Here is a 20,281-nt window from a genome sequence, read left to right on the forward strand (position 1 = left end):
ACGCACCTGTTTCCGTAGCGATGTGGAGGCAATCGGCATCGTTAGAGGAAACGGAAAGACAACTTCCGCTTCCTCTTTACGACCTGCAACGTCACCTCGGAAGCTCATGGAGAGTAGACGACGTGGAGAGGTATGGGGAATTTTAGTTTAAAAAAATATATATATATAAGGATTGAGAGGGTTGTGTTACGCAGGGGTCCGATTTTAGGGTTATGGGCAGGGGAGGGGTATTTGTAAGAAGGGTTTAGAGGTGGGGGAATCGCAAAGGGAAACATTTTAAGGGTTCTGGGCAGGGGTAATTCTAAGAAGGATTGTGGGCTGTGGGGGTCGCGCAGGGGTACAGGGGAGGGGTATTTAAAAAGAAAAAAATAGAGAACTAGAGAGGGAAGGGGGCAAGGGAGCACTTATAGGAAATGGGCAAGGGGTCTGAGATAACCTTTACCAAGAGTATGCCCTTACCATGCATGAATTTACAACGAAAATCGTTGTAAAGGTATGCGTGGTTAAGGAATATTCGCGGTAAAGGTTATGCGTGGTAATAGCATTTGCGTTGTAATGCATGCGTGGTAAAGGCATGCGTTGCAACGGAATGCGTTGTAACGTCATACAACCATTTTGGTACTGTTGGTCGGTCACATTAAATTTCTGAACGTCAAGGTAACCATACCAATCCCCCAGGATCCAGGGTGGAGCGGACCTGGGCCAAAGTCAATATCTTGAATTCGTCCTTCCTCAAGAAGCCATTGAGAGGGTAACAGCAGAAGTAACATCTGTGACATGTCTCCATCTGTGGTTGCAGGCTCAGACAAAAGTTGAGTCTGTCAAAAGGTCGGTCTTGATTTACATTGTGGGTCTTGTAAGTAGAGTATTTATGCTACTCTGAAGACTTCTACTGCAAAGGAGGGGCCCTACCCCGGCGCGCTGACGTCAGTTTGCTTCGGAGAACTTTTCCGCGCCACAACGCGGAGCCATCACAACAAAACTGAGGAGAGCATGGAAACAGTGTACAAAAAAACCAGAGAAACAAAAATAGAGAGAAAAAAAAGATAAGAAACATCACCAGGTGGCACCAAGGCACCAGAAGGCGACAACAGCAGGACAGAGCAGGAAAGGAGTAGAGCACCACCCGGAGGAACAACCGTGCAAGCCAAGGCAAAAGCAGCAGGTGGCAGTAAAGCAACAGAAGGCCAGAGCAGCGAAGCCATCGCAAGAAAGGCGCAAAGCACCACTCCTTGGAACCACCTCGCAACCCAAGGCGAGAGCCATCCTGCAGGCACAATCATGTGAAAGCGGGGAGGGAGAGAGAGAGAGACAGAGAGAGACAGAGAGAGACAGAGAGAGACAGAGAGACAGAGAGAGACAGAGAGAGATAGAGAGACCGAGACAGAGAGAGAGAGAGAGAGAGAGAGAGAGACTGCAACCACAACTACAAAGTGAAGGGCCACAAGTCCAGAACAGAGGAGCAACAGCAACGCATCCCCAGACTACACCGCCAAGGATGGTCCTACCTCCGGAAAGGAGTAGGAGGACAAAGGTAAGCGATCCGCAGACCACACTGCCAAGGAGGGTCATAACCCCTGAAAGGAGTAGGAGATCAAAGGCAGGTAAAAGAACCCCCAATGAAGAAGACCAGTGGGGATCAGAAACGCTAACAGAAGGAAAGAGCAAAAGTAGGCCCTCATGCTGGAAAGAAACCAGCTGGAGGGATGCCCGACCAGAAGAAAACGAAGAGGACACCCACAGAAGACAACCCAAGCAGAGGGTCCTCGCAGAACGGGGAGGAAGGGCAGGTCATGAAGGAATCTGCGACTAGAATCGTCTATACCAGATACATTGTTACCAAAAGTAAGTAACTTGTACATCTGCTAGAGACTACTAGCCACAGATTCCTTAATGTAGAATAGATACCCTAGCCATACCCAGAAGGGAGGAGGGCCTGCGAGAGAGCCTCCCCACCAGGAGAGACACAGGGCCCCAGCAGGGGACATGTCACAAGGACAAGAAGGAAAAGGCCAGGATATCCTAAGCCCAACCAAGGGAGAACCGCCCAACACCCCGCAGGGGCAGACAGCGCCTGAGAGTCCCAAGGACCACCTCAAATCCTAGGGAGAGGAGGAAGAACCGGAGGCAAGGCCCACCGTAAGAAACACATACATAGTGACAGAAAAAGCTGAACACATCTCAGCCGGAATCAGCGGACAGGGCAGGAACGGCTCCACCGTCAAAGCTCAGACGGAAAAGAGAGAAAGACAGTCGCGCAAGCCCCAGCGGAACCAAAGGCAGGGCACAAGGGAATACATCAAAGGCCACAACGGTGGATTAGAACAAATAGGACTTCACAGGCATTTACAGCTAGCAGCAGGCAACACCACGAAACGGTGCACCCAGGACAAGCCAGATGCCAGCCGAAGGCAAAGGCCAGGAAGGGCCAGGACACACACCCCAAGGGAGGGGGCCGGCCCAGAAACAAACACACAGACCCACGAAAGAAGTGGAACAAGGCAGAAAAGAAACAGAGAGAGAGATGGACCAAGCCGTCCACCAGAAAACAGAAGCCAAGGAAAACCAGTCCCCCCCCAGAACAGCAGACAGAGGACCAAGCTGAGACCCCGGACAGAAGTGCGGAACCGCTACAACACGATGCTGCAGAAAGCAGGCCAGACTGGCCTAGCGACGTAGCGAACCAGGAGAAGGACCGACCTGGGCGCAACACAAGCTGCTTCAAACAAACGGCAAGAAGATCGCACCTGCGACGTACCATGACGTCACGGAGAGCAAGGAGCCCACAAGGGCGACCACACCTCCCCAGCATATTATAGAGCTATGTAATAGCTACCATTACCCCACATAGGGTATGTTACATCCCAAGAACATGGGAACCCTCTTAGGAAAAAGTTTCCGCAGCAGAGGACAAACAGAAAGACCCGCAGAGAAAACCACAGACGGCTTGCCAATCAGCCAATAAAGAATACACAGAAGGCCTACACGGGCTTACCAACAGCCAAAACCATAAGTCAAAAACGGGCCGGACCAGCAGCCAACAGCACCAAAGTCCCAACAAAAGGACCTGAAGGCACATCAACCAGACAGAAGACACAACCGGGGCTACTTGTTACAAGGCCCCAGGAAAACAACGGAAGAACACCTCCCAAAACACAGACCGACATACAGATCACTGAGGGGGAGGGGGAGGAGGGGGAGGAGGGGGAGGAGGGGGAGGGAGGGGAGGAGGAGGAGGAGGAGGAGGAGGCCCCCGCAAGAAACCTCTGAATGTCAGAATCCGCTGGGGCGTGGAACAAATGAGCGCCATCAAAGGGAAGGTCAACCAGCCGTTCTCTAACGTTCTCAGGGAATACACTATCCCGCAGCCAGGCATGGCGACAAAGGGCCACCAAAGTGGTACAACCAAGCACATCCGAAATGTCCAGAGCCGAGCGAAGAATAAATGCCTCCAGCTCCCGGCCACCCAACACATGGTGCCGCAGATCAACACAGGTACGCTCCTGAGAAGCGCAGGCCATAAGGGACTCCGCCGAATCCCATAAGCAAGAAGTGGCTCTAGCCAATACACAAAGAGTGTTAAGGGCCCGCAAAGCTGCACTGGAGGAGGCGAAGATATTGCGCCCCCAGGAATCTAACCAGCGGGCCTCCTGTGATGGGGAGACAACACCGATCGCAGGGAGGGAAAGGCAGTCTGTAAAAGAGGGCCCCAGGGAAAGACAGACAGGATCATGCGGGCAGGACGGTGGCGGTGCAGAAGTGGCTGGGGCACCGGTTCCCCGGTGGCAGGATGCCCCCAAGCCCTCAAATGAGAAGTTTGGAGTGAAGCCTCGAAGGGAAGAAGCAACTCCCGACCACCAGAACTCTGATGGAGGACCTCCAGCATATGATCCGAGGGGAAATGGGCAGCTGGATCGCCCATGCGCAAGATTCCCGCAGCCGTGGAAACCGCCCGAGCGAAGGCAGCACTCGCCTCCGTAGGGCCCAGCGGCGGGGAAAGCAGTTCCTCTGTGGGCAACGGCTGCAAGCTTGGGCAGCCGTCCCCCAGCCCAACGGGAGGAAAGAAAGGACAAGCCCGGAAAGGGGGAAGGTAGACCGATGAATGGGGAATGGTGAACATGAGGTGCCTCCAGCGAAGACTGCGGGTGCGGTGACGGCGAAGAGCCGCCCTTAGAGGACGCCAGGGAAAAAGCCATGACGCGGCGACCCATCTCCGGAGAAGATGAAACCAACAACCGCTGAACCTCTGGAGAAGAGGGGGCGTCCGAAGACGTATCAACGACCCGACGTCGGCCCGGCAACGTAGAGTCCGCCACCGGCGTCAGGTCAACGTCGACCGGCGTCGAAGGGGATGCCGGAACGACCTCCCCCACAACGCGCAGCGCAGGAGACCGAGGCTGGCTCGAAGCCGGGGCGGCTAAAGAACGGCGCCGAAAAGGCGTCGACTCGACCTCCGACGAGGTAACCGCCGTCGTGGAGGGACGAGGGGGGCCTGGGGTCAGACCCCGATCCCAAGCCGGCCCCTGCGGTATCGCCAGGGCCAGCAGCCGCCGGCGCCTGAGCAGCATCATCTCGGCATCGGACAAGGCCGCTGCCTGCCCAGAGGACCGAGGGGGACTAGGGGACACGCCCTGAGCCCTGGCAACCTCTCGCGACACCACAGGGACCCGCCGCGGGGGTTTGCGGTGAGGCAGAGGTGCCGTGGTCCAAAGGAGGGAACCCCGAAGGGCCACACCCCCGACGGCGGCACCACCACTTCAGAACCCGGAGCCGCCGGCGATGCTGCAGAAGACCCCGCACGCGGCAAAGGATCCGCAGACATCCCAGGAAGAGAAGGAGAAGAGGGAAGAGCCAAAGAGGCCTGCAAGGCCACTGCATAGGCCTCCATCTGGGCTCTGGTCGCCCCGCGCCGGGGAACGGCGGATAGAGTGGCAACATGTGGGGCCACACCACCCGCGGAGAACCCGCACCCCCAACAGGCCGGGGACCAGGCCTCAGGGACAAACTGCGACACTTACCAACAGGTGTGCGACGCCCTTGCGGCCTGGGAGAGGGACGATGTTGGAGACGGAAGCGGAGGGTCTTGAAGCCTTCCGCGGGGGACGGGCGCGGTGACGACGCCGACCTGGACATGCGTGCCGAAAGGAGTTTCATCCGGCGCTCCCGGCGGGACTTTGGCTTCATTTGCTGACACGACTCGCAGTCCGTGGAGTCGTCGTGCTCCCCCAAACACCACATGCAGATGGGGTGAGGATCAGTCGCCGACATCTGGCGCACGCAAGACGAGCACGTCATGAAGCCTGAAGGCATTCGCACACTGTTCTCAAGAAAAACGCTTAAAGCGGAAAAAGAAGGCCTGAAACAGGCCAGGAACATGATTCGAATCCGCGTTGCAAGCGGAAAAGAAAAAAACTGACGTCAGCGTGCCGGGGTGGGGCTTATGTGACCTCGCTGACGTCATGCCCGCGGAAGACGTCGGGTGGGGTCACGTGGTACCGCCCCCCGGCACGTTGAGATGCTGGGCAAGAAAGTTTTCCGGGTCCAGTCTCACGCCTGGGGATAATTCTACGTTAAGCAATCTGCGGCTAGTAGTCTCTATCAGATAAGGCTTTTGGCCTCCTGTAGTATTTGCTTTGAGGGAGGGGCTGGGGGTCTTCCAAAATTGAGGGCTGTGCCCTGGTAAACTCATAAAGAGGCATAGGACTCACAAGGGTCGAAGTCAGTTTCAGATTAGAGACAGACTTCTGTATCAGATCTGGTGCTGGCGTCGCTGGACTAGTCATCAGGTCAGTTGGCACCAATGAGGCTTCTGGAGCAAAGGCATTGGCTGGCACCAGCAGGGAGCCAAATGATGGCACCATGGGGTCAATTGGAGCTACACCTGAATCTTTTATTTATTTAGAAATTTATAGCGCACACAGTTACCCGCAACAGAGGTGTCCCGGCGCTGAGGCAGTGGACTGAAACAGGTACACAGGGATCTAAGAGCTGTTGAAGAACCAGGTTTTCAGGGCTCGCCGGAAAGTCGGTTTTGATTCAGACAGGTGGAGGGGGAGTGGCAAGGCATTCCAGAGTTTCGCGGTTCTGACCGCGAATGCTCTGCCACCTATCCTCGCCTTTGGAAAGCGGGGAATGGCGAGTAGCCGCTGGTGGTTGAATCTCAAGGCCCGCTTGTGATGATAACGCTGGAGTCTGACTCTCAGGTAAGCCGTGCCCAGACCCCTGGTGGTTCTGTAAGCAAGGGTGAGTGCCTTGAATTCTATGCGCCTGATTACGGGCAGATATTGAAGGTTTCTCAGGTGGGGAGTGATGGGGTGGCGGAATGGTACCTTGCAAATCAATCTGGCTTTAGCTTTCTGAATAATTTGCAGTCTACGACTCAGATAGGCGGGGAGTCCCAGATATAGACTGTTAGCGTAGTCCAAGTGGGATGTAATTAGGGCTTTGACTACTGTTCTTCTACACTCCAGCGGGAAGAAGTGGAGCAATTTCCTCAGGGTACGTAGCTTCCCAAAACACGAGGAAGAGACTTGCCTAATCTGGGATTTACAAGAGAGCTCATTGTCAAATCCGAACCCCAAGTTTCTCACCGAGTCAATAGGCTCAGGAGGGGGATTCAGCTCATGTGGCCACTGTAAGAAAGTGGCTCTGTATATACTGCACCAAAGTAAGGTTCAGTGTGCACAGAGTCCACAGTCCCCAGAGGTTTGGCAGAGGCTAAAGTTAGATATAACCTTACTCTCTAAAGTGGTAGCTTGGTCGAGAAGTAAGGCAGTATCAGAGGACAGTGTATCGCACTTGTACACACTCAGTCAGCAAACGGTTTCACACACTCAAGAACTGAACTCTAGGCCAATGGTTTGTATATAAAAATATATAGTTGTTTTATTTTAGAACCACAAGTAGGTATCAAAATATACTTTCTCAGAATGAGATGCTTTAGTTAAATACTTTCAATAGGCACTAGACCTTTGAATGCAATAGATACAGTTGTTGCAATAGGCAACACAATTCAAACACAATTATAACATTGAGCTCAATGGGAAATTCTAAGTAAATGCAATTTCAGTTACTTTGCATGTGATTTTCTTACTCAGGGTTGGATCCTGGATTCAACCCTGGTGCATTTCCTGTTAACAGTTGAAAGAAATCGTTTTTGTTACACAGGCGATATTTAAGGAATATTTGTAAGTTTGAAAAATCGACACTTAGAAGAATTTCTGGCAAAAACCAGGCAATGTTATCCTATGGAGGAAAATCAAGATATCAGTAAGTACGGTTGTAATTACTTTTCAGGGTCAGTGCTTGGCACCAAGATCCAGCACTTGGATCTCTCCTAATAACAGATGAGTAATTTTGTTTTCGTTGATCGACTGATTTTTAGAGAATATTTTAAAGTTTCAAAACTCGACACTTAAAAGAATTTCCAAGTGAAACCAGTCAATGTTACCCTATGGATAAAAAGTGAGTTATCAGCCTTTAGGTAAGTACTCGACTGGCAGAGTTACGGTTCTGGGCATAGACTCAGGGGTCTCCCAGGGTCAAGTAGATACAGTTGTTACACCCTCAGTGGCAAAGGGGCAGCCGGGTGCAGAGAGAGGCCCAATGTTAGCCTATGGCGGGCAGGGGGCCTTTGGTTGGTGGCTGCTAGCAGGCAGGCCACGCGGCTGTGGGAGCTGGGCTCCTGGTCACATACTCAGGGCAAGTGGGGAAGTAGATTAGGATAGATGTTGCACTCCCAGGGGTACTCGGGTGGCTGGGTGCAGGGTGCTTTTGAGCCGTTGGGCGCTCAATGGATTTCAATGGAGAAGCTACAAGACGAACAAAGGCTGCAAGCTCTGGGACGAAGATTCTTCAGGTGCGACCACCACTTCGAGAGGTAAGTTGGGAAGCTGTAGGTTAGGTAGGCACCCTAGGAGACGGGCACAGGGGGCCGCAGGGCGCCTGGTGCAGGGGTGTCTTTTCGCGTCAGGAAATCTTACCCTCTGCTGGTCGCGGTTGGAGGGGTCCCTGGTTCTGAGGCTGCAGGCGTCATCAGGAGCGTCGAGGTGGGTCCTTGGGTGCTGGATTCTGGGTCACAGTCGCCAGGGGGGACGTCCTCTGGGTCTTTGTCCACTCAGGCACAGGCCGGGCTTGGCGGGTGCAGGGTGTGCAGGAGTCGCAGTTCCTGGTTGGCACCAGGGGTTTGTTACTAGCTTTGAGCAGAACCACTGCTCGTGGGAGTCCCAGTCTTTGTAGATGAGCAAGGCAGTCAGGTCCTCCGGGGTTTTTGAGGTTGCTGACCACTGGAGACGCCGGGTTTTAGCAGTAGCAGGTTCGAGGGTCAACAGGCCTGTAGGGCTGGGGCCAAGTCAGTTGGTGTCGTCCTCTTGTTAGCAGCTGTAAGGCAGGTCGTCTTTCTTCTTTCTTGTTTCGGATTTGGGATCTGAGGAAGGAAGGTTCAGGGTGCCCCTAAATACAAAATTTAGGGGCGTTACAGGTAGGCAGAGGTCAGGGAGCAATGGGTCCCTTCCCCGGGGTGGGTACACCCCCTATCCTGGCACTCTCCAGTGGGAGGGGGGCAGGAGCCTAGTCCTCATTGGGTAGGGCTCCCCATCCTCAAGATGGCGAGAGCCCGGAGTTGTGCTTCACCTCGCCTACCCCACCTGAGGGGTGGGGTTGGCAGAGGCTGGCACTCCCCGTTTCCTCACTTAGGTTTTCCCGCCGATCTTCCCGCCAGAGTGGGAGTCAGAAGCGGTAGGGGTCAGTTGCTGAGTACAGCAAGTGGCCTGTAGAAGCTCACAAAGGCGGCATGCCTGTAGAAGCTTTCCCTGCCCATCCTGGGGGAGGAGACCTAGCACCTCTCCCAGGACGTGCATTGTTGCAGACCCACGAGAGCGGATGGCTCTCTACCCAGGGGTCCAGCAACATGTCTGCTGTGTGGCAGCGTAGGCAGCCTCTCAGTCAGGACGCTGGTTGTTGGTTAGGTTCAGGGGGCATCTCTAAGATGCCCTCTGTCGTGCATTTTACATTAAATCCCACACTGGCATCAGTGTGGGTTTAATGTGCTGAGAAGTTTGATATCAAACTTCTCAGTCTTCAGTGCAGCCATCATGGTGCTGTGGAGTTCGTGATGACGACCTCCCAGCACCATATACTCTTAATGGCAGCACTGCACTTACAGTGCCCAGGAATGGATCTAGGTACTGTAGGGGTACAGGGCTCATGCACCTGTACCCACACCACTGGCATAGGGCACCCAGCTAGAGGGGTGACTGAGGTATGCCAGGGCAATGTGTGTGTCGTGGGCATGGCACACAGGCATGTGTGCCATGTCGACTCTCTGTTTTGTTCTGCACCAAGACACTCAGTCTGCAAAGGCAGTGTGTGTGTGTCAGGGTACAGGGCCTCTAAGGGTGGCACAATGAGTGCTGCAGCCCTTAGGGGCCTTCTCTGGTCACAGGGCCCTGGGTACCTAGGGTACCATTAAGAGGGGCTGACATGGGGCCAGAGATGCCAATTGGGTTTAGGCTTCATGCAGTTTTATGGAAGGAAAACAGGCCCTGGGTACCTGATTGGCAGGAGCCCAGGGCACACTCAGTCAAAGTACATCAGCAATTCAGCAAAAAGTGGTGGCATACCATGCAAGAAAGATAGCACTTTCTCACAACCCCCCCCCCCCCCAAACGAAAGGTGATGAGACTAACCTTGCCCTATGTAGTCTTCCTTGTCTAAGTGGAAAAACCTGGAAAGTCCAACTGCATTAGCATGGGCAGTCCCAGGTCTGTGTTCCACTTCAAAGTCCATTCCCTGTAGGGAGATGGACCACCTTAGTAGTTTTGGATTTCCCCTTTCATTTGCATTAGCCATCTGAGAGGTTTGTGGTCAGTTTGAACCAGGAAGTGAGTACCAAACAAGTATGGCCTCAACTTCTTCAGGGACCAAACTACAGCAAAGGCCTCCCTCTCAATGGCACTCCAACGCTGCTCTCTGGGCAGAAGCCTCCTGCTTATAAAAGCAACAGGTTGGTCTTGGCCTTCATCATTGGTCTGGGATAGGACCTCTCCTATCCCTAGCTCTGAGGCATCAGTCTGCACTATGAACTGCTTGGCATAATATGGAGCTTTTAGAATTGGTGCTGAGCACATTGCTTCTTTCAGGGTGTCAAAAGCCTTTTGGCAACTAACTGTCCAGTTAACCTTCTTGGGCATCTTCTTGGAGGTAAGTTCTGTGAGGGGAGTCACAATGGACCCATATCCCTTCACAAACCTCCTGTAATACCCAGTCAAGCCAAGGAATGCCCTGACTTGAGTCTGGGTTGTTGGAGATGCCCAGTCCAGGATGGCCTTGATCTTGAGATGTAAGGGTTGTACCTGGCCTCCAACAAGGTGGTCCAAGTACACCACAGTGCCCTGCCCTATCTGGCATTTGGATGCCTTGGTAGTTAGGCCTGAAGTTTGCATGGCTTCTAAAGCCTTCCCAAGGTGAATCAGGTGATCCTGCCAGGTGGAGCTAAAGACAGCAATATCATCAAGATAAGCTGCACTAAAGGACTCCAGCCCAGCCAGGACTTGATTCACCAGCCTCTGGAAGGTGGCAGAGGCATTCTTTAAACCAAAGGGCATCACAGTGAACTGATAATGTCCATCAGGTGAGGAGAATTCTGTTTTCTCTTTGCTCCTGGGGTCATGCCAATCTGCCAGTACCCTGCAGTTAAGTCAAAGGTACTGAGAAATGTGGCTGCCCCTAGTTTGTCTATCAACTCATCTGCTCTTGGAATGGGGTGAGCATCTTTCTTGGTGACAGAGTTGAGCCCTCTATAGTCCACACAAAACCTCATTTCTCTTTTTCCACCCTGTGGATGAGGTTTGGGGACCAGAACCACTGGGCTAGCCCAGGGGCTTTCAGAGGGTTCAATAACCTCTAACTCCAGCATCTTGCTAACTTCAGCTTTGATGCTTTCCTTGACTTCGTCTAACTGTCAATAGATCTTGTTCTTGGCAGGTGCACTGTCACCAGTGTCCACATCATGGGTACACCAGTTTGTCAGACCAGGGGTCAGGGAAAAGAGGCTAGCATACTGCTGCAAGACTTGCCTGCAATCAGCCTGCTGTTGGGCAGAGAGGGTATCTGAAAAGACAACTCCATTTACTGATTCATCTTTTGGGCTGTAGGAGAGGAGATCAGGGAGAGGTTCACTCTCTGCTTCCTGTTCCTCATCAGTCACCATCAGCATGGTGATGTCAGCCATGTCACTGTAGAGCTTAAGGCGGTTCACATGGATAACCCTTTTGGGTGTCCTGCTAGTGCCCAGGTCAACTAAGTAGGTGACCTCACTCTTTTTTTCTAGGATAGGGTAAGGGCCACTCCATCTATCTTGGAGTGCCCTTGGTGCCACTGGCTCCAAAACCCACACCTGTTGCCCAGGTTGAAATTCAACCAGTGCAGCTTTTTGGTCATACCAGTGCTTCTGAAGTTCCTAGCTGGCCTCTAGATTATTGAATGCCTTTTCCATGTCTTCAGCCATTCTGGACCTCAGGCCAAGCACATAGTCCACAATGTCTTGCTTGGGTTCTTGGAGAGGCCTCTCCCAACCCTCTTTCACAAGACAGAGTGGTCCCTTCACAGGATTACCAAACAGAAGTTCAAAGGGGGAAAACCCTACTCCCTTCTGTGGCACTTCTCTGTAAGCGAAAAGCAGGCATGGCAACAGGACATCCCATCTCCTTTTGAGTTTTTCAGGGAGTCCCATGATCATGCCTTTCAATGTCTTGTTGAACCTTTCAACAAGGGCATTGGTTTGTGGATGGTAGGGTGTAGTAAACTTGTACTGCACTCCACACTCCTTCCACATGTGTTTCAGGTAAGCAGACATGAAGTTGGAACCTCTGTCTGAAACCACCTCCTTAGGAAACCCTACCCAGGTGAAGACACCCAGGAGGGCCTTGGCTACTGCAGGAGCTGTAGTAGTCCTAAGGGGAATTGCTTCAGGGTACCTAGTAGCATGATCCACTACTACTAGAATGAACTTGTTCCCTGAGGCTGTGGGAGGTTCAAGTGGACCCACAATGTCCACACCTACCCTTTCAAAGGGAACCCCCACCACTGGCAATGCTATCCGGGGGGCCTTTGGGTGGCCACCTGTCTTGCCACTGACTTGACAGGTAACACAGGAGCTGACAAACTCCTTCACCTTTTGGTGTATCTGGGGCCAGTAAAAGTGACTAACAAGCCTTTTCCAAGTTTTGGTTTGCCCCAGATGTCCCGCTAGGGGGGGGGATGTTATGAGCCAAAGTTAGGAGGAATTCCCTGTACTTCTGTGGCACTACCACCCTCCTGGTGGTTCCAGGAGTGGAGTTTCTTGCCTCAGCATACAGTAATCCCTCTTTCCAATAAGCTCTGTGGGTACCACTGACATCTCCCTTTGCTTCTGAAACAGCTTGCTGCCTCAGGCTTTCAAGAGTGGGACAGTCTCGCTTACCCTGGCACAGCTCTTCCCTAGAGGCTCCCCCTAGGCCCAGGAGTTCAACCTGGTAAGGGTCAAGCTCCATAGGCTCAGTTCCCTCAGGAGTGTCCAAGTCCTCTCCCTGTGGAGAGGGGTCCTGAGTGGTTTGCTGTACAGAAGCTGGTCCCCCAGTCTTCTTACCTTTTCTCTTGGTTGGTTGGGCCATACTTCCAAGCTCCAAACCTACTTTTTCACCCTTCCTCTTGCTCTGTGCTCTAGTTTGCACACACACCAATTCAGGGATACCTAGTATGGCTGCATAAGTCTTTAGCTCAACCTTAGCCCAGGCTGAGGTTTCCAGGTCATTTCCTAGCAGACATGCAGCTGTTAACTTTTGAGAGACCACTACCTGTTTCAGGCCAGTAACCCCCTCAGCCTAATGTCACCATAGCCATTGGATGATTAATGGTAACACTGTCAGCATTGGTGATTGGGTAGGTTTTCCCAATCAAGTATTGCTCAGGGGAAACCAGTGTGTCTCTCACCATAGAGACACTGGCATCTGTATATCTCAAAGCTTCTATCTTAGTTCCATTAACCCAGGGGTATTGTAAATACTTCTTTAAGTTAGGTTGCCACACAGCTACAGTGGCAAACTCAACTTCCCCTTCTGAAACTAGAACTGCTTCAGTGTGCATCCTGATTTGCTCTGGGCACACTGTTGATCCCATCTGCAGACTTGCCACCCCAGGTGTAGCTGTACTGGTTGCCTTAAGGGCCTTGTTGTGGGGGCAAGATTTATCTACAGTTAAGTGTCCCAACTTCTTGCAGTTGTTACGCCAGGCCTTTGTGGGATCAAAGTTATTTCCCCTATAAGGTTGAGGCACATAGGGAGTAGTTTGGGACCCACACCCCTAAACAGGTTTTTGGGGCCCTTTGGAAGACTCAGACTATTTATCTTGGGGATTCTCACCACCTTTCCCCTGGGGAGGTTTTGCAACCACCTTCTTCTGGTCACCCACCATGGCTGTCCTTGTCACCCTAGTCTTGACCCAGTGGTCTGCCTTCTTTCCCAATTTTTGGGGAGAAATTAGACCTAGGTCTACCAAATGCTGATGCAACTTTTCATTTGTGCAATTACTTAGCATATGTTCCTTCATAAACAAATTGTAAAGTCCAGTAAAATCATGCACATTATGTCCAGCTAACCAACCATCCAGTGTCTTTACTGAGTAGTCTACGAAATCAATCCAGGACTGGGTCTGGGTTTTGTGAGCCCCCCTGAATCAAATTCTATACTCCTCAGTGGTGAGCCCAAATCCCTCAATCAGAGTCTTCTTCATGAGGTCATAGGACCCTGCATCTGGCCCAGAGAGGGTCAGAAGCCTGTCTCTGCAGTTACCAGAGAACAGTTCCCACAGGAGTGCCCCTCCAGAGAGGTTTCTTTACTCTTCTCATTTCACAAGCCCTCTCAAAGGCTGTGAACCACTTGGTGAGGTCATCACCTTCCTCAAATGTAGGGATAATCCCTTTGGGAATTTTAGGATCAGAAGTTTCCTCCCTGTCCTTAGTTTTAGTATTGCTGCCACCATTGATGGGTGCTAAACACATCTCCTTTCTTTCTTTCTCTAGAGCCAGGAGTCTGGACTCTAGATCCAATCTTTTGGCCAGCTTTGCTAGAAAGCTGTCCTCTTCACTGGGGAGTTCCCCAGTGTGTTCTCTGAGACCTGGTCCACCTATGTGGTCTCCAGGTCCCCAGAGGTTGATTCTTGAAGTCAAGGGTATGGGGGCCCTTTCCTCCCTAGGGATGACTGGAGGGGGGTCACTATCCCCTTCATCCTCTTCTCTTTCCTCATCGGTCTGGTCATCACCATGTTCAGATGGGTGGTCCTTTGCATACTCAGTCAGGAGCTCCTGGAGCCCCTGTTTGGTTGGATGCAGGTCCATTGGTATATTTTTAAGTTTGCATAGGTGTAAGGTCGATCTCCTCCACCAGGTCCTGCATGGTATTATCTTCACTAATAGCTGGGTTTCTTTGAGACATTCTAACCTGACAGTTCTAACCCTCTACCCTAGACTACAGTGACTTTTATTTTTCTAAAATTCTAAGGGGACTTAAGCAAGGCCCTGACAAGACTTTTAGTATTTTGGAAAGTCCAATTTAGGAAATCAGAATTCTAAAGGCAATTTTAGGAGTTCTGTCATGTGATCAAATGGTAACCAAGTAGTCCAACAAATGCAAGTTTGTATCCCACCGCTGATCCACCAATGTAAGAAAGTGGCTCTGTATATACTGCCCCAAAGTAAGGTTCAGTGTGCACAGAGTCCACAGTCCCCAGAGGTTTTTTCAGAGGCTAAAGTTAGATATAACCTTACTCTCTAAAGTGGTAGCTTGGTCGAGCAGTAAGGCAGTATCAGAGGAAAGTGTAAAGCACTTGTTGTACACACTCAGTCAGCAAATGGTCTCACTCAAGAACTGAACTCTAGGTCAATGGTTTGTATATAAAAATATATAGGGGCCGATTCCGATCCTAGAGAAACCGGGTACGAACCGTCGGTCGGAGCGTTTTCTCCGTCCAACTCGTACCCGGTAAAAACACCATACAAACATGCAAGTACGATTCGTACGGAAACACCATTTCCGTACGATTCGTACAAAACACCGACCGACACAAAAACACATACAAATGTGATCTGGGACGGCGCGTACGCGACTTGCGGACGGAGTCAGGCAGCTTTTTACGTACCAGCAAGTACGATTCATACCGACAGCACTCCGGACGGCTATATTTTTACGGCACACAAAAAGTGCCGGAAAAGAGTACGCCGCGAAGCGTGCGGAAAAGGGGGCCAGTATGCGCCGAACACCCCCCCAGACCCCCCCTGTATGTCCGCGCCGTACCCCCAGCCCCCCCGTATGTCCGCGACGTACCCCCAGCCCCCCCCCGTATGTCCGCGACGTACCCGCGCCCCACCCCCGTATGTACGGTGCGGACCCCCAACCCACCCCCGTATGTACGGTGCGGACCCCCAGCACGTAGCGCTGGGGGTCCGCACCGTACATACGGGGGTGGGTTGGGGGTCCGCACCGTACATTTGGGGGTGGGGTGGGGGTCCGCACCGTACATACGGGGGTGGGGGTCCGCACCGTACATACGGGGGTGGGGTGGGGGTCCGCACCGTACATACGGGGTGGGGTGGGCGTCCGCACCGTACATACGAGGGTGGGCGTCCGCACCGTACATACAGGGGTGGGGTGGGGGTCTGCACTGTACATACGGGGGTGGGGTGGGGGTCCGCACCGTACATACGGGGGTGGGGGTCCGCACCGTGCATACGGGGGTGGGGGTCCGCACCGTACATACGGGGTGGGGTGGGGGTCTGCACCGTACATACGGGGGTGGGGGTCCGCACCGTACATACAGGGGTGGGGTGGGGGTCTGCACTGTACATACGGGGGTGGGGGTCCGCACCGTACATTTGGGGGTGGGGTGGGGGTCCGCACCGTACATACGGGGGTGGGGGTCCGCACCGTACATACGGGGGTGGGGTGGGGGTCCGCACCGTACATACGGGGTGGGGTGGGCGTCCGCACCGTACATACAGGGGTGGGGTGGGGGTCTGCACTGTACATACGGGGGTGGGGTGGGGGTCCGCACCGTACATACGGGGGTGGGGTGGGGGTCCGCACCGTGCATACGGGGGTGGGGTGGGGGTCCGCACCGTACATACGGGGTGGGGTGGGGGTCTGCACCGTACATACGGGGGTGGGGTGGGGGTCCGCACCGTACATACAGGGGTAGGGTGGGGGTCTGCACCGTACATACGGGGGTGGGGTGGGGGTCCGCACCGTACATACGGGGGTGGGGTGGGGGTCCGCACCGTACATACGGGGGCGGGGTGGGGGTCCGCACCATACATACGGGGTGGGGTGGGGGTCCGCACCGTACATACAGGGGTGGGGTGGGGGTCCGCAGGTAAGTACAAAAATATCGTGATAAAATATTAATGTAAAAATATCGAATTTGATATATATATAATAAAATAAATATTAAATGTTAAATAATAAAATTAATATAGAAAATAAAGTAGATTTGATATATTTTTAAAATATAATAAACTTACATAAAAAAGTTACACAAATACATAATTCATATATATTTCCTTTAAAACAATTAATAAACTATTAATTTTTATTTATTTTATAATTTTAAAATTATATGACAATTTACATATGTATCTATATATATGTGTGTGTGTGTGTGTGTGTGTACAAATAACATAAAATCTAATATAAAACATTCTATTATAAATTAAAACATTAAAGTATTTAAAAATCTTCAAACTTTAATTTCCCACTCCAGTGAGTGCAACAGTAGGGAAAGTGTTGGGTAGCGGAGAGGTCAAAATTACTATTTCCGCTCCAGTGAGTGCAACAGTAGGCATAGTGTTGGATAGTGGAGGGATAAAAATTACTATTCCCACTCCAATAATTGTAAAAGTAGGGAAAGTGTTGGATAGCGGAGGGGTAAAAATTGCTATTCCCACTCCATTGAGTGCAACAGTAGGCAAACTGTTGCATAGTGGCGGGCTAAAAATTACTATTTCCACTCCAATATTTGTAAAAGTAGGGAAAGTGTTGGATAGTGGAGGGGTAAAAATTACTATTCCCACTCAAGAGAGTGCAACAGTAGGGAACGTGTTGAATTTCAGAGGAGTAATTAATATTCTCACTCCAGTCAGTTCAAAATTAAAAACAAACTAAATTTTAACAGTAAAAATATTTAAAAAACAAAAATTTAAAAATGTGAATGTTACAAATTCAGATACAAATATATTTATTAAAAGAAATTAAAAAATATAATGTTCAATACATATAACATATACCTACTAATATTATATTAAATAAAACAAAAACAATTTCCAAACAAATAAATTATTTAGAAGCAAAAACAAATTATTACTTAAATTTACCTTTTTTTATTTCTTACCCTAAAACACCACACAATTCACAACACACATCTAAATTTTTTTTTAAATGTACTTCCTCAACATAATTAACTACCAATTAAAGAAATATTATTTAAAACATAATTATTTAACTTTATTTAATTTTACTTTACCCCTATAATCCCCACAACCCACAGTTAAAATTAAACTATAAAAAAATTAATTGAACGATTAAAACTTATTTTCAATTAAAAACTAATAGTATTTAACAACTAATTATAAAACTGATTTTCTCCCCACACGTACCCCTATAACAATAAAACCCACACACAAATATAAACAAATACCCTACTTAAATATAAATTAATTAATATAAATGATCAACTCATTTTTGATTAAACAAAAATTACTTCCCACCCCTTACCCCTTTAAACCCCACAACCCACACCTAAAATTAATTACACAAATTCCATATTTAATTTTCAATTAATTATTAACTAATTATTAAACATAAACTGCTTCCCACCCTTTACCCCATAAACCCCACAACGCAAACCTAAAAAAAAAACACACAATTACCATAATTATCAATTAATAGAAATTAACAATTATAAATTAAACAAATTACTTTCCACCCTTTACCCCTATGAAACCCACAACCTGCACATTAAATTAAACAATTTCCGTAATTAATTTTCTATCAATTATTAATTAAGAACTAATTATTAATTAATTAAAAATAAATTACTTGCCACCATTTACCCAATAAACCACACAACCCACACCTAAATAAATCACACAATTACCCTAATTAATTATCAATTAGTTAATATAAATTAAGAACTAATTATTAATTAAACAAATTAGTTCCCACCCTTTACCCCTATAAATCCCACAACCCCCACCTACAATTAGTAACAAACTTTCCATAATTAATTTCCAATTAATGAATTAATATAAATTAACTAAATATGAACTAATCAAAAATAAATTACTTCCCACCCTTTACCACTATAAACCCCACAACACGCACCTAATAGTTTACACAATTACCATAATTAATCATCAATTAATTATTAATTAACAACAAATTAATAGTTAATTACAAATAAATTACTTCCCACAATGAATGCTATAAAATCTAAATGAAATAAAAAATAGCCATTAATTTATTATAATTAAATTACTTCCCACCCTATTACCCTATAAACCCACAACCCGCTACAGAACTAAAAAATGCAAAATTTTATTAAAATAAAATGCATAACTACAAAAAATGTAACACATATATTACAAAACATAAACAATAGTTGTTCAAAAAATACATCATATACATTTAAAATATAAACTAAAAAGCATAACACTAATAAAACAAAATCGATATTTTAAACATTATATTTTTGCAAACAATATTAATACTTTCTATATTTTTAAAAACGATATTTCTTACCTTAAATTCGATATTCTTGCTGTCGAATTTTTCTGAATCACAATATTTCCAACTCCATATTTGTGTAAGTCAACATGTCCAGCTTGATATTCTGTTCCAGCACCCCAGTTGATGGGGTCCCTCCTCCTTTTGTGAGGGGGCGGGGGAGGTAAAGAATGCTGGTAGAGTTATGGATTGTCCAACGTTTCAGGGATTCACAAATTTTAGAAAGCATGACGCTAGAGTCCTCAGCACCCACTTGTCTGGGAAAAGGATGGTGTAGTGAGATTGCACTGAAAGTGCCTAAAGTTCACTCAAGTGACAAGCTGATGTAATTGCAATGAAGACTGTCTTGAGAATCAGTAGAAGCAGCGAGGAGTTATGCATCAGCTCGCAGAGCGTAAACATGAGAAATGCCTCTACCAAGTTAAGGTCCGACTGTGGCATCACAAACTTGGAATGAACATGTGTGTCACGCTCTTAATAAATCTAATCACAAAAGGTGATTTAAACAAGGACGATTTGTCCAACAAACATAGAAAGAGCCAACAAATAACCTTTAATAGTATCCACTACAAGACTATGATAAGCCAAACATAAAACAAACAAAAGAACATCCAACAACTTTGCTTGTAAGATTTCAGTCTTGGAAAAGCCATACAAGGCCACAAATGTGTCCCAGAGTCTGTCATGAATGGATTTCGTGGAAGGGTGCCTGGCGTTAAGGATGACATCCGCCACTTCAGGCATCAGATCAAACACAGTCATTTGTCACCACTCAATCTTCATGCATGTAGGTGAGGATTGCACAGATTCAGGCGGAGAACCCCGCCCTGTTGCTGAGACAGGAGACCCTCACAAAGTAGTACCCTGATCAGAGGACATATTCTCATGCCCAGAAGGTCCATGTATCTCTCTCTGGCCCAATCTCCAAACTCCAATTCGTAAAACTTTTGACATTGTTATCGATGGTGGTGAAAAGATTCAACTAGGGTTCTCAACCAGTGGCGGGGCTGGCGCAGGGGGGAGGAGGATGGGGGTATGCGCAATGTAAAAAAAAAACAACAAAAAAACCACTTACCTTGCTGCCGGGTCCTGCGTCTCTGCTCCTGCTCTGCTCGTCGTTACTCGAGGAACAGGAAGCACAGCCAAGCTACCCTGACCAATCACAATGCAGCAATGGAGAGGTGTGGAGTAGGGTAGAGTGGAATGACCAAGAATGGCATTGTGTGGAGTGGCGTGGAGTAGAGAGGAGTAGAGTGGTACAGAGTGGAGTGGTGCAGATTGGCATAGGGTAGACTGGAGTCGCATAGAGAACAGTGGTTTAGAGTAACACAAAGGTGGGTGTAAGTAAGAAAGCATCAATAGAGACATGAGATAGGATGAAAGCAACGTAAATGAGAAGCCGGAAGCCTATGTTAAAAGTAGGAAAGCATATAGCATGTGGAGAAATAATATTCAAATGCATATAAAAAAGA

This window comes from Triturus cristatus, chromosome 3_2, assembly GCF_964204655.1.
Source record: "Triturus cristatus chromosome 3_2, aTriCri1.1, whole genome shotgun sequence".
In the NCBI taxonomy this organism is placed as follows: Eukaryota; Metazoa; Chordata; class Amphibia; order Caudata; family Salamandridae; genus Triturus; species Triturus cristatus.